Source organism: Schistocerca nitens, chromosome 1 (genome assembly GCF_023898315.1).
Source record: "Schistocerca nitens isolate TAMUIC-IGC-003100 chromosome 1, iqSchNite1.1, whole genome shotgun sequence".
NCBI lineage: Eukaryota > Metazoa > Arthropoda > Insecta > Orthoptera > Acrididae > Schistocerca > Schistocerca nitens.
The window spans coordinates 483750071-483763963 of NC_064614.1; positions in this window are offsets into that span (position 1 = coordinate 483750071).

The window sequence follows — 13893 nt, forward strand, 5'->3', positions numbered from 1 at the left end:
TCCACAGGACTACATTCAGCATCTCTACGATCGTCTCTATGGGAGAATAGCAGCCTGCATTGCTGCGAAAGGTGGATATACACTGTACTAGTGCCGACATTGTGCATGCTCTGTTGCCTGTGTCTATGTGCCTGTGGTTCTGTCAGTGTGATCATGTGATGTATCTGACCCCAGGAATGTGTCAATAAAGTTTCCCCTTCCTGGGACAATGAATTCACGGTGTTCTTATTTCAATTTCCAGGAGTGTATATAGCAGTTCATGACATCCATTCTTACAAATATCAAAACTCCGCCATTTCTCTCCCCACATCCACCACTGCTGGCGGCTCACCTCCAACTGCGCAACGCTATGCGCTGTTAACAGCCAACTGCCCAACACTACAATAGCCAAGAACAATGCGAACCAGCCACAGACTGCACGCAGCACAGCCAGTGATTTTCATACAGAGCGCTACGTGGTGTTACCAATAAGAAAACCTAAACAGCCTACTTACACAGGTACATCTATTCAGGTCAAGGCCCGATAATTCCAGAGTAGGATCTTGGATACCTTGTTTATTAATTCCAGAATCATTCCAAAAGTGCCGCCATTGCTCCTTGATGTCAGGTTGATGTTCTTGTGTATTAACCTATATAGGCTTCCGTGACTTCAAGCGGGTCGATGGTACTTCGTTCAAAACATCATGGATTGGTAGATTCTGTGGGTAATCTGAGTCATGAATTTTGGACCACTCTCTTGCTGCTGCTTCTTGCCTTCTCAATTGTGGAGGTAGGATATTGCTTAGAGTATGCAGACAAGGGACTGGGGTGGATTTAGTAGTACCCGTCATTATCCTCATACACTCGTTCAACTGGACGTCGATTTTCTCAGTATGAGTGCTCGAATGCCAGACGCAGAGCAATATTCGGCAACAGGATATAAAAATGGCTCTGAGCACTATGGGACTGAACTTCTGAGGTCATCAGTCCCCCAGAACTTAGAACTTCTTAAACCTAACTAACCTAGGGACACCACAAACATCCATGCCCGAGGCAGGATTCAAACCTGCGACCGTAGCGGTCGCGCGGTTCCAGACTCTAGCGCCTAGAACCGCTCGGCCACACCGGCCGGCGCAACAGGATATACCAGGGTTATTGCGGCAGTACGTAAGGTGGATGCTTGAGCTCCCCAAATCGTACCAGCCAATTTTCTCAGGATGTTGTTGCGACTCTTTAGCTGTGGATGCTTGAGCTCCCCAAATCGTACCAGCCAATTTTCTCAGGATGTTGTTGCGACTCTTTAGCTTTTGGCTTACGTTTTCTAGATGTTTTTTGTAAGTCAGGGAGTTATGCCAAGGTATTGGGGGTTGAAGATGTGTTTGACTCTTTGTTCACAGAAGTTCACATTCAGTTTCTGGTCGGCCATTTTATTGTTCAAGTGGAAAGCACACACCTCAGTCTTGGTTGGATTAGGGCAGAGTCGCCATACCACGATAGAGAAAACTCCTTAATGCAGCACTACTTAATATTCCCCTCTTCTTCTTGGGGTGTCGCGCTATTATAACTACGGTCTATAACAGACGTCTACATGAGGTACCTATTAGCACGAGTCACTTCGTGTGAACTGTCAAAAAAGATGTATAGGGTGGATCTGAACGTTACCAACAGTTCTACCAAATCATTTCGACAGAATAAAACTGTATGCTGAACCGTAACTGAACCGTGCCTCAGCCAGGCGATATCTATACCGACTGAACTACCCATGCTGTCCTCACATCTTCAGTTCTTGCGGTTAGATGGATGAGTTTTCAATGTCACTCTTATCGTAGGGCACCTCCAGGGGGTTATATCGAGTATTTTCTTCTTTCCCACTCTAGTCGAATTTATTTTACTTGCAAGTTCTCGTCACTCTTTCCGAGTTGCCTGGAATAAGGTATAGCCTATGATCCGTTGCGATTTTAAGTGCAGTGGCTTGGCACAAAGTCCGTCCGGAGTTCGAAGGTCGTAAGTTGCGATTATACCTGTATGGAGACATGAATATTGGGAAGTCTACCATAGCGAAAAAAAATACGTAAAAAGAAATCTATAATGCACCTATTTTTCCAAGCTGTGATTTGACGATTGTAGGTCCAATGTTGATAAATATATACTTTTCCAAGAATTTTAGTGGTTGCATTAGCGTCCGCATATTTTAAAGCTCACTGTTAAAAGTCGCCCAGTTAAAGTAAATGTTCAGATGTGCATCTTGCACCAGTAATATTTAGGTTTCTGTGCGTCCATCCTTGTACTAGGAGGCTTGGGGGACTACGGCCGCTCACTACTGTCAAAAAATAAACACCTACAGCTGTCCTTATGTTGTCATTTATTGTGTAGCTACTACTTTCGGCGTTTCAATGCACCATCTTCAGGCCTTAGTTGATACCGAATGACCGCGCGTCCGCTACGGTCGCAGGTTCGAATCCTGCCTCGGGCATGGATGTGTGTGATGTCCTTAGGTTAGTTAGGTTTAAGTAGTTCTAAGTTCTAGGGAACTGATGACCTCAGAAGTTAAGTCCCATAGTGCTCAGAGCCATTGAACCATTTTTTGATACCGAATGGGTTAACACGAACCGTATATATGATACATCAGTGGCCAAGAACTGGTTTACACAAACTACCTGTAACAGTGATGTCGTCTCTCCAATCATCATCTGTCAATTGACGGTTGGAGAGACGACATCAGAGTTATAGGTCGACTAGATAAACCATTTGTTGGCCACTGATGGATCGTACGTATGGATCGTGATAACTCATTGCGCACCAGCTAAGGCCTGAAGATGGTGCACTGAAGAGCCAAACCAGGTAGCTACTCAATGAATGACAACGAAAGGACGGCTGTAGGTGTATATTTTCTTACAGTAATATTTGTGTCGAATGAGTTCAGTTCTGACGATGAAGCGTTGGTATCAAGTTTACATGTTGTACATATTGATCGCCATTTAAAGCGGCGATCTTTTATAAAGATGCAATACGATGTGCCTCTTGAAGCGAAAGATGTATATGATGTATCTTAGTCATTGTAGCTTCTTCTGACCTTTGCACGTGTCTGGATGAGGACTTAACCTTAGTAGGTAGACACGAAATTGTCAAAGCTGTATCGCACGACGCCGAATATCTCATAGTAATAAAAATCCTGCTTTCTAAACTTCGCAAAAGCTAACTTGCACAACTTGTGCACCTCACTGTACTAGCGGTACAGGAAGAAAGAATATCGCGCAGAAATTGCTTCCCCACAGCCTAGGGAATTGTATCCAATTGGTGGATGTGACGTTGCCGCTACGGACGCTATTAATATCGCTGTGGCTGAGGCTGCTGCTGATGTGTCTGTGAGGTGTACTTCTGTAAAAGTCTAATTTCTGCCCGTAGGTTCTCTTCTGGTAGTGCTGATAATGGCAAAGGATCTGCAGCGAACGAGTTACATTGGTTACACACACAAAAAAAAGAGGAAGAACCGATTATTTCGAAGGTATGGAAGTTGTGCATTGGAGAAACGAAGAAACTACTCTGGAGGTGAGTCTGTTGGAAGATGGAAAGAGTAATTTTGAATATGGAGTAAAGAAATATATGAATGTGGGTGCGGAGTAAAGACGCATCTGGATGACTAATCTAGTTCTGTTGCTGGAATGACCTCTCGTTAATTTTCGGAACAATTGGCAGGGATAAAGTGAAGAAATTTTGTTCAGGTTTTGAATTTGAGACGACCAACAGTGCAATCGACAACTCTGAACACGATGTAAGTAGTGACGTAGAAACTCAAGACCGGTAACGCGAAAGGCGAATGACATCGGCAGTAGATGATGACGGTGACAAGAAGAGGCGACGACAGGAGCAATAACAATCAGAATGCGTCAATCGCAAACAGTAATTCTGTAGCCACGGTACTGCACCCGGTCAGCGGATCCAGACGACCACTGACTAGTTCGGAGTTTACGACTAGTGCGCTCCCTCCGTAGGAGGTGAGGAGCAATACGGAAGCCAGACAAAGAAAACGCAGGAGGCTGCCGATTGACCAAAATAGGGTTGGTCAGCGAATGCAGGGTTACCGCTAGTACGCTTCGTACGGGAAATGAAGAAGCATTTTTACTGAAAATACTGTTGCAATTATGGATGGGAAAAAGTATCTTTAGTTACAATAAAGCCATATGTCACCGTGGCTCTTGTCCACAGTAAACAAGTTGCAAGTGATCTAAACGATTTTACATGGTTACGAATACACGAAAAATACGAGAAACGTCTACCACAAACAAATAAACGAAAATATAGTACGTTATGCATATTTTTCTCAAAAACAAGAACTGACATCTTAGTTTTGTATGTTTGATTCTTGTAATTATTGATTTATTTCTCCAGTATGCTGTAAGAGCAGATCGCTTTCTGAGAGATATCGGTTGGGTGGGAACAGACGTCAAGTGTAAATAAGGCTGCGAATAGACCTTATCCCTCAAGAGAAGAGCAAGGGAGGAAAAAAGAGGAAAAAAATTTAGGAAACAAATGGTAAAGGAACGACAACCTTCTAAGCCAAAACTGGAACAGCAGGACAACTGTAACAAAAGGAAGAAGGTCTTTTTTAAAATAGAAATATTTGCAATAATAAAATTGAAATAAACTAAAAATAAATAAATAATTATAGATAAGTGCCATAGGCTTCCTTTGAGTTCGAAATTAGATCCCCAATTTGCGCTATACCGCATCTCTTACTTAGCGCTTCATTCAGCCCTGGCAACAATTTTAGGATGACGACAGTAAAATTTCCTTATCAAAATGAAGGTAGCACGTCTATCACTTCTCTTGGAAAACAGAGTACCCTTTTTTTTACGTGAGTGACTGTTATTTGTGAGTCACAGGGAGCTCTACGTCAGCGAAATGTCTTTCGCAATTCTTTAGTCAGAGACGATATTTTACACTGAAAAAAATCGATGTTTTAACATATTTTCCTTCATTTCTCGTCAAAACTAGCAACATTACTGTTGCTTTAAATTCATTCGGGATCTTCAAACATTTCCACATCTTTGCAAAACTTTGATCTGCTTAGAAAACTAAATCTGTTTACAACCTTTTAAACACAAAGTAGGCTTTATGTACAATTCACTAATATGAATTCGGACATTTTTTTTCGACACATTCGAAAGGTAACTGTATATTTAATAAATTTTCTCATCTGCAAACAAACACGAAAATTTCTCAACATTTTTTTATCGAAATGAATCAGAAACTTCTGACCGAAACAAAAGATATTCAGCTGGCGTATCCTATTTGAACTGTCGAACCGGGGAATGGTGCGAATTTCAAGTCGTCTACCAATTAAGCTCCGTGGCGAACAGTACACAGCGTAGATTTTGAAACCAGCGGAGCGTACAAACGCCAGCGTGGGCACAGACATTCTTATTCAAGTCGGCCTGACTACACGCTCTCTGGAGCAGACCTGGTCACCAACCCTGGTAATAGGCTTAGTGTGGTCTCTCAGAGCACGCTACTGGATGCAACATACACCAAGTAGCCCTCCCAGTGTCCGGTATCTATATTAGCTGGCGATTATCTCGGAACCCGAAACCACGTTCTGCTGTAGTTTGCCTATCTAGCGACCTCCAGGGACGACAAAAATTTGATTTTCAAAAATTCGCGTAGTTAACGACCGAATTTAAAAAAATAAAATGTTGTAATAATCCACTCATTAAGAAGTATAATCTTATGTTAAAAGCTTAATACAATGAGACAAGTATTACAGTTCGAAAATGTGTGTTTTTCTTGAGGCCAACGGGTACACGATAGATCAGTCAACTCTAAGGACCGTAAACTCAACTAAATACCTAGGAATTACAAATACCAACAACTTAAATTGGAATGAAAGCACAGAAAATGTTGTGGGGCAGGCAAACCAAAGACTACGTTTTATTGACACATGGCTTAGAAAGTGCAACAGGTCTACTAAAGAGACTGCCTACACTTCGCTTGTCCGTCCTCTTGTGGAGTACCGCTGCGCGGTCTGGGATGAAAATTCGAAGAAGGGCAGCAAGTTTTGTATTACCGAGACATAGGTGAGAGAGTGTTACACACATGATACAGGATTTAGGGTGGAAATCATTAAAACAAAGCTGTTTTTAGATGCTGGGGGATCTTCTCTGGAAATTTCAATCACCAACTGTCTTCTCCGAATGCAAAAATACGAATATTTTGTTCACAGCGAGCTACGTAGGGAGAAACGATCATCATAATAAAACAATGGAAATCACAGCTCGCACGGAAAGATGTAGGTGCTTGTTTCTTCCGTGCGCTTTTGGAGAGTGTAGTAGCAGGGAAGTAATGTGAAGATGGTTCGATTAACCCTCTGCCAGGTACTTAAGACTGATTTTTTGCCGAGTAGCAATGTAGATGTAGATCTCGAAATGATCTTCACTCAACCCCGAGGTTCTTTCTCAATGTGGAGAGTCACTAATGTCAAAACGATTCTGCTCCGAACGAGAAAATCATTTTCTTCCCGTGCTCTGTCCAGTGCCATTATTCACATCTACCTCACAAAAGTTTCTGGTTGCCTCCGCTGCTGTCACCCCTATATTGAACTCAGACAGAAAAATACGACGGAAATGTTCCGATTTCTCCAATTGGTAGTCCATTTTCTAGCGTCCACCGCTCCAGTCACTATCTCAATTGACAAAATGACAATATGTAATCTCGAGTAGCGACAGTTAACTACAAGAAAAAATGACAATCGATAAATAAACCCCATAGCAAACGGAATACCAACATGCGAAATGTTGTTGTTTTTTGTCAGCAGATTAATCAACTGCCGCATTTTCACGGCTTCTTCTGCTACACGAGTGTAAAAAAAATACAAGACTTTCTGCTTCAGTCTATTCCGTTTGGGCTGCTCTGGAGGGGAGGTGTGTATTGCACGCATGTGATTGGTGTGCTAACGAACGTGGCCTCGACCTATAGTCAGAGAGAAAGGGAACCACGCATCAAATCAGCAGCGGGCTTGTATTGACGACGTGATTGTGACAAGAGTATACAGCAACTTTCTATGCACATGTTCTGCAAGCCAAGGCAACGTGTTTATTTTACGACGTGGCGAGCTATACTGGAACAGTGTGGTTGCTTAGCCAATGGTATCGAATGAGTAGGGAAAGTGAGACTAGCGGTTACGATGAATGGGGGGCAGATTCCGATCACTTTACGTGTTGTTTCTGATTCGTGATCGGGTTTAGCAGGCCGATGTTCAACAAAAGATTTTACACTGTATATGTTTCTCAAATGCACGTTATGGAGCAGATATTTCTATGATTGCACTGAGAGCACAATGTGACTATTGTAATATTAATGTGATTCGTCATTTATTTTTCGTTTTCCATCGTTCCTTAGTTGCTTCAAAATTCATCGAGGTGTGTCCGCTCTTTAGAATTAAATGAAAGGCAGTTTTTTCCGTATGCGTTTCCCTTCTTTTATTTATGAAATATGCCTTCTGTAGTAGCTACAAGTATCTTAATATGCTACCTTTTCTCGTGTTAGGTTTTTTTTCAGGTCAGAAACAAATTTTGCAGTGCAAGTCTCGTGAGGTTAAATTCTCTTTTGGTATAATTTACGATTTCGAATGGTATTATTACCAGTGTACCATCTCGGAGATGTGTCTACTCAGTCTCCTTACTACAAATGCCCGATTTTAGTCGTTCTGTTGCCTACCCTTATTGCAACACTTCACTTGTACCTTTCCCTGTGTATTGAACTCGTGTATGTTTATAGTCTGTAGCGCCTCCAACAGCCGCTGTGTATCTTTCGTTGGTGTTATGTATGCGTGGCTTGACATTTGTTCATTAGTTGCTTGTGTGTGTGTGTGTGTGTGTGTGTGTGTGTGTGTGTGGGTGGGTGTGGGTGGGTGGGTGGGCGGGCGGCTGGGTGCGTGAGGAAAGGAGGGAGGCTAATTAATTATTGTCTGGTTATGTTTCACATTTCTGTTTGTTGTTGTTCTTGTAGCTAACGTGGTCAGTGAGTTATTGGTGATTTTGATTTGTTCATTAATTACTTTCTTTTTTATAGCAAGTGCTCTTTGTATATGAATCTTTTCCTGTAATGTCGGGAGTTTTTCGTTGTAATTGTTCACTCTAATAACGTTCATGTCCTATTCCATGTTCGGTGGTTCATGTCAATGTTTTATGCCAAAAAAACTTACACTTTTTTAAAAAGACGGAACATACCTCCATGAATTATTGTAATTCTTCTGTGTTTATTCTTCTTGGGGTCAAGTGATAACTCTGAACTTAAAATAAAATCTCACATCTTTATTGATATTCCATTCCTTTCATCAGTTTAAATTATAGGAAGTGTGATTTTTCGAGGTGGTGGTACTGAGTAACCGCGAGGCTTGCACTGATTTTTCATGAAAATATTCCCGTGCTTTAATTCTGCTCATAGTGCAACTGGAGGCCCTTGTCCTCCGAGACATTAATTCAATTATCAAGCATTTCCTAGCTTTAGTAAATTATTTTCAAATAACGAGAGGTAGTACACCTCGATAGCTTCCGTGATTAGCTGGTGTATCGCCCCGATATTATGTTTCGTGATACGTGTGGCTGTGACGAACCATCCCCGAGAACAGTCAGGTCGCGTAATAATTATGTATTCTATAGGGTTTATTGAAAGCGCGTCTTTAATGAGGTCAATTCAAGTGGAACTTGATCCACTGTCAATAGCGAAGTCGCATAAAAATCAACAAGCACCGTAAAACATGTTTCGAAATTAAGTCTGTAAGCCAAAAACATGTTTTGCAGCTATGCGGAACATAGCCAACGGCTTCGCCAAACTCATTGGACTAGGAGCCAAATATCTGGCACATCCTGAAGCGCTAGCTTGCTAATACTACACGCGGGTTGCGTTAATTAAGCGGCTAGTGAATGCAGAAGAGAACCTACGGCGCTGTGCGTGTTTGAGTTGCTGTTGATTACCGCCGGCGGTTACGCAAGTCGCCGGCGCCGCTGACCCCGAGTCAAAGGGGTGGGCGGGTCCGCGCGCTTTCAGCACACAGCAATTTCGGCGTCCTTTCTCGCACGAGAAATAAAGCGGTCCGCAGGCTTCAGCGGCGCGTAAGCCGGGTTGATTAAGTGAGGGCGGGGCCGCCAGGGGTGGGGATAATCCCAAACTTACATTAGCGGGACCTCTTGCAGGCGCGTGCTGCGCAAACACGTAAGTCAGCATTACCGCCGCGGGTAATTAACTAATCGATTCCCAGCGCAGGCGGCGGCACGCCTCCGAATCCGCCAGCTCTCTGTCGCCGCGAGCAGTCGTGTTACGCTGCCCTGTCAGAAAATAAGAACCTGTGCGGTACATTTCGTGTTTTATCTGTATTGACCTGTCTTCTCATATTCCTTGCGCTGAAACATCTGTATCCATACTCCGCAAGCCAAACGGCTCTGAGCACAATGGGACTTAACTTCTGAGGTCATCAGTCTCCTAGAACTTAGAACTACTCAAATCTAACTAACCTAAGGACATCACACACATCCATGCCCGAGGCAGGATTCGAACCTGCGACCGTAGTGGTCGCGCGGTTCCAGACTGTAGCGCCTAGAACCGGCCGGCTCCGCAAGCCACCTAACGGTGTGTGGCGGAGGGTACCTTGAGTACCTCTATCTCTGAATAGTCACGGCGCACAGTACGTCAGTGATCGTTAAGGTGTGGTGTTGACCCACCACAACGTGAAAGGAGCATACTCGCGTACGCGAGCAGCTGTGTCAGGAACATTGATGCTATCACAAGTAATACTGAGGGAATGAGATTAGGAAATTATACGCTTAAAGTAGTAGTCCCCAATGAAGTATATCAACGCCTGTTTGCAGCTAGGGTGTCCATTTAATTATCATTTCATCCTAGCAGAGCTGCATGGTCGTCAACGGTAACTGTTCTTTCGGGAACAGATACTAGCGTCATATATAGTTAAAATATGGCTTCCCGGCCATTGACCTTCTTGTGAGAACGCACACGCTATACCCGAACTCGTAAGGGACTTGGTACATTAATCTGCCACGAGTAATGAGTATGATGGGCAAACGATTGTAGTATTGTGGACATGTTGGGAATGTGGGTCTCACGGGGAGAGTGCAAGGGGTAAGTCCCTGCAGGCGCACTATCCTCTGTGCCCTCGGTGGCTCAGCTGGATAGAGCGTCTGCCATGTAAGCAGGAGATCCCGAGTTCGAGTCCCGGTCGGGCCACACATTATCAACATGTCCCCAATGAAGTATATCAGCGCCTGTTTGTAGCTAGGGTGTCCATTTAATTATCATTTCATTCTAGCAAAGCTGCATGGTCATCAACGGTAACTCTTCTTTCGGGAACAGATACTACCGTCATATATAGTAGATATGTTTTGCTATTTGGGCAGCGAGTAACTGACATTGGCTGAAGTAGGGAGGATGTAAAATGCAAACTGGTAATATCAAAAATTTCGTTTTTGAGAAAGAGAAATATTTAACATCGAATATAAGGAAGTCTTTTTCTAAACCGTTTGTCTGGTGTACAAGCTCTTACGGAAGTGAACCGTGGACGACAAACATTTCAGAGAAGAATAAAACAGAGGCAGATACAGAAGATAAGTTTCCCCCCAGTCTGTAGACGAGACCCAGATCATGCGTTATTCAAAGTGACGGCAATGTGGACGGCGGCCGTGAGAAAACAACCATCCGGCCCTATCACTTCTCTGCAGGGGAACAGTGTCCCCTGGATTCAAGATGTCGATTTTCTCTTGCTTTGCAGCCACCAACGAGAGTTTGCCCACCAATTACTTATCACAGTGTCAGAGGCAGCTGATACACTACCTCCTACCAATCACCTATTAGAGTTTCCTTCCAATCAGCCATCAGGAGGACACAGGCAACAGGGTACCGTACAGCCACCTGTCCATAACCATCTCTTCAAATTGTCCACTGAGCTCTCAGATATGTGACGTCGGCTTGCCACCAGATGACCAAAATGACAGTGTATAAAGGAAGGCATTCGCCACTATACGGCGCACGGAGTGGCCACGAGGTTTGAGGCGCCATGTTACGGATTGCGGCCCCTCCCGCCTGATGTTCGAGTCCTCCCTCGGGCACGGGTTTGTGTGTGTTCGTAGCATAAGTAAGTTTAAGTAGAGTGCAATTCTAGGGACCAATAACCTCAGCAGTTTGGTCCCTTAGGAATTCACATACATGTGAACATTTTCACCACTATACGGCAAATAAATGTGCTAAAGAGGACCGCAACAAATGTGTCGAAACAATGACACTTCAGCTGTTCCCCAGTTACAGTGAAGCGCCCCAATAAACAAAATTACTTTATCGAACGGGAAATTAACAGTTTACAAGTGTGGTAATTTAGAACAACAGAGTAGCCGTGGCATGTGGGGAACCCCCATTGAGGATGGATAATTGTACTAAAAAGTGCACAATGTGGTGCGTCACAGTAAAGTTCCCTGCTTTAATACAACAATTTACCTTACTGAGCGCCACCCTTTGCGTGGCATTAGGTCAATGAGTAGGCAGGCAGAAGTCGTTGGGAAACGGAATGCTATCAGACCAGCGCAGTTTGAATTGAAAAATGTTACATACAACCGAGAAATTATCAGAATAAATAGCTTAGGTGGGTTTGGGCACTTATTTGCAAAGTAATTAACGAAAGGACACTAATTACGTCCGATCGCTCGTGCCCGAACAATCCGTCGGTAACTCGGTAATTTTAGCATGTAACGTAAGGAGATATTTGTGCCGACACAATAAATAGATTTAAATAAAGTTTATAGAACAAATATAGCTACAATTGCGAGACTTATATTCGCTCACCTCGAATTCCACACGACAAAAGGCGATAGTACAAGAAGAAGATAAAATAACAGGACTCTTTCATTTATTTTCATTGACTTTGCATTCACCACTTCCACAAGTTCTGGAAGTTTTGTCATGTTAAATGCAATCTTTGAACATGTAAACATCGTAACTTCTTTATCATTAAAACATAGTTTTCTTTTTATACACATCGGGGCATTATCAATTATGACAGTAAAAATTAGGGGAAAAGATAATAAAAAGTTTTAATGAATAACTAATGAGGTGTGGAATCGAACTGAGCAGATAAGAAATTTGTGACGCAACTCAAGTAAAGAAAGGTTTGAATTGAAATGAGATATCCTGAGACATCAGGGAATAGTCAATTTAGTAATGGAGGAATGTAAGAATTCTATTGCAAGAACAGAGCTCGACTACAGTACGCTGGTTCAAACCGATGTATGTTTGAGTAATGATGTGGAGATGAGGAGATTATCACGGGGTACAGTAAGGAATTGCATCGAACCAATCTTCTGAGTGAAGACCACTGCAACAACATGCTGTAGTCCCAACGACAATAATGACGTGACATGGCACAGGTTCTGTGCGACACTAAAAGCAATGGGAGGCGTTCTTCATCCATCGCCGAACACTTCTTACAAAAATCAAAAATTGTTTGGATCTGGGTGCATCCCACATGTGGAAATGTAACTGAAATTACGTGACCGAGTGCGGCTAGAGGGGACATAGGGAAGTAAGCATAGTGTTCCTCCATCTATTGTACCACAATGCGGTAGCAACGACGTGGTGCAGTGATGGTAAAATCTTCTGAGATGTAACCGGCGTCATATTTCGCTCGGAACATAAGTAGAATCCTGATAAAGGTCCCAACAGTGGGGCCAAATTTCGGTTATTCTAAAAGATTGGAGCGGAATTTGATGCGACCTGACAACTCAGATGATTTTATCACCAATGACGATGGCCACGAAATCCGGTAGACGGTGGCGCATTAAACTGTATTGTATTGCACTGCTGGATTTCCAAGTCGTCTGCGAGGTAGTGTAGGCAAACAAACGGTTAGTACACCCCTGTATCGTTTGTTGTTGACATACGATCTCAGACATAACTGTGAGCCAATCTCCAACGAGTAACTGGCTGAAAAATGGTTCAAATGGCTCTGAGCACTATGGGACTTAACATCTGAGGTCATCAGTCCCCTAGAACTTAGAATTACTTAAACCTAACTAACCTATGGACATCACACACATCCATGCCCGAGGCAGGATTCGAACCTGCGACCGTAGAACTGGCTCAAGAGAATACCTCAAGCACCTGGGTGAAAAATGTTGTTAAACGGGATTCGTCGTAATTTCTGACCTTGCAATCGACTTTTTCCAACGGGTACTACAGCAACATTACATCTTGCTCCGAACATGCTAACCTCTCAGCCCCGTGAAGTGTGGTGAATTAGTAGACGTGTGATATACCACACAATGATTAGACGGCTACAACGAAACGGTTAGTCACCAGCAATTACTGTTCATCATTGAACTGCAATGGCTGGCGGTGACCCCTCTCAGCAAAATGTTGTTTATATCAGCTATCGCTGGTTTGTTTCAAATGGTGGCATTCATGGTGTATTCTTGAAACTCTGTCAAATTAAAAAGTCCTGTTTCTATACGTAAGCGTCAGTCTGCAGTGGAACGTGCGCTCATTTGAAACTACGTGGTAGGTGACAACTGTGTGTTCAGGCAGGAATTGGAACCTGGGACCTTTGGCCTTCGTGGGAAAGTTTTCAGGAGCCCTCATATTTTCACTTTCACCTGTACCTTCTCTCCTGTCTTCCAGACTTCCCAGAAGTTTTTTTGCGTACCATGCGGGACCGGCACTCCTGGAAAAACTGACATTGCTTATAACTGGCTTAGTCACGGCCTGAGAAATGATTTCCAGAATGAATTTTCACTGCACGGTGGAGTGTGCGTTGATGTGATTCATCCTGGCTGATTAGGGACCAAGTGGGTCGTGAGCCATGCTTGCACAGACCAGTTTTAATCTGCCAAATTTTTCAAAACGTCCGACATTGTAGGTGGA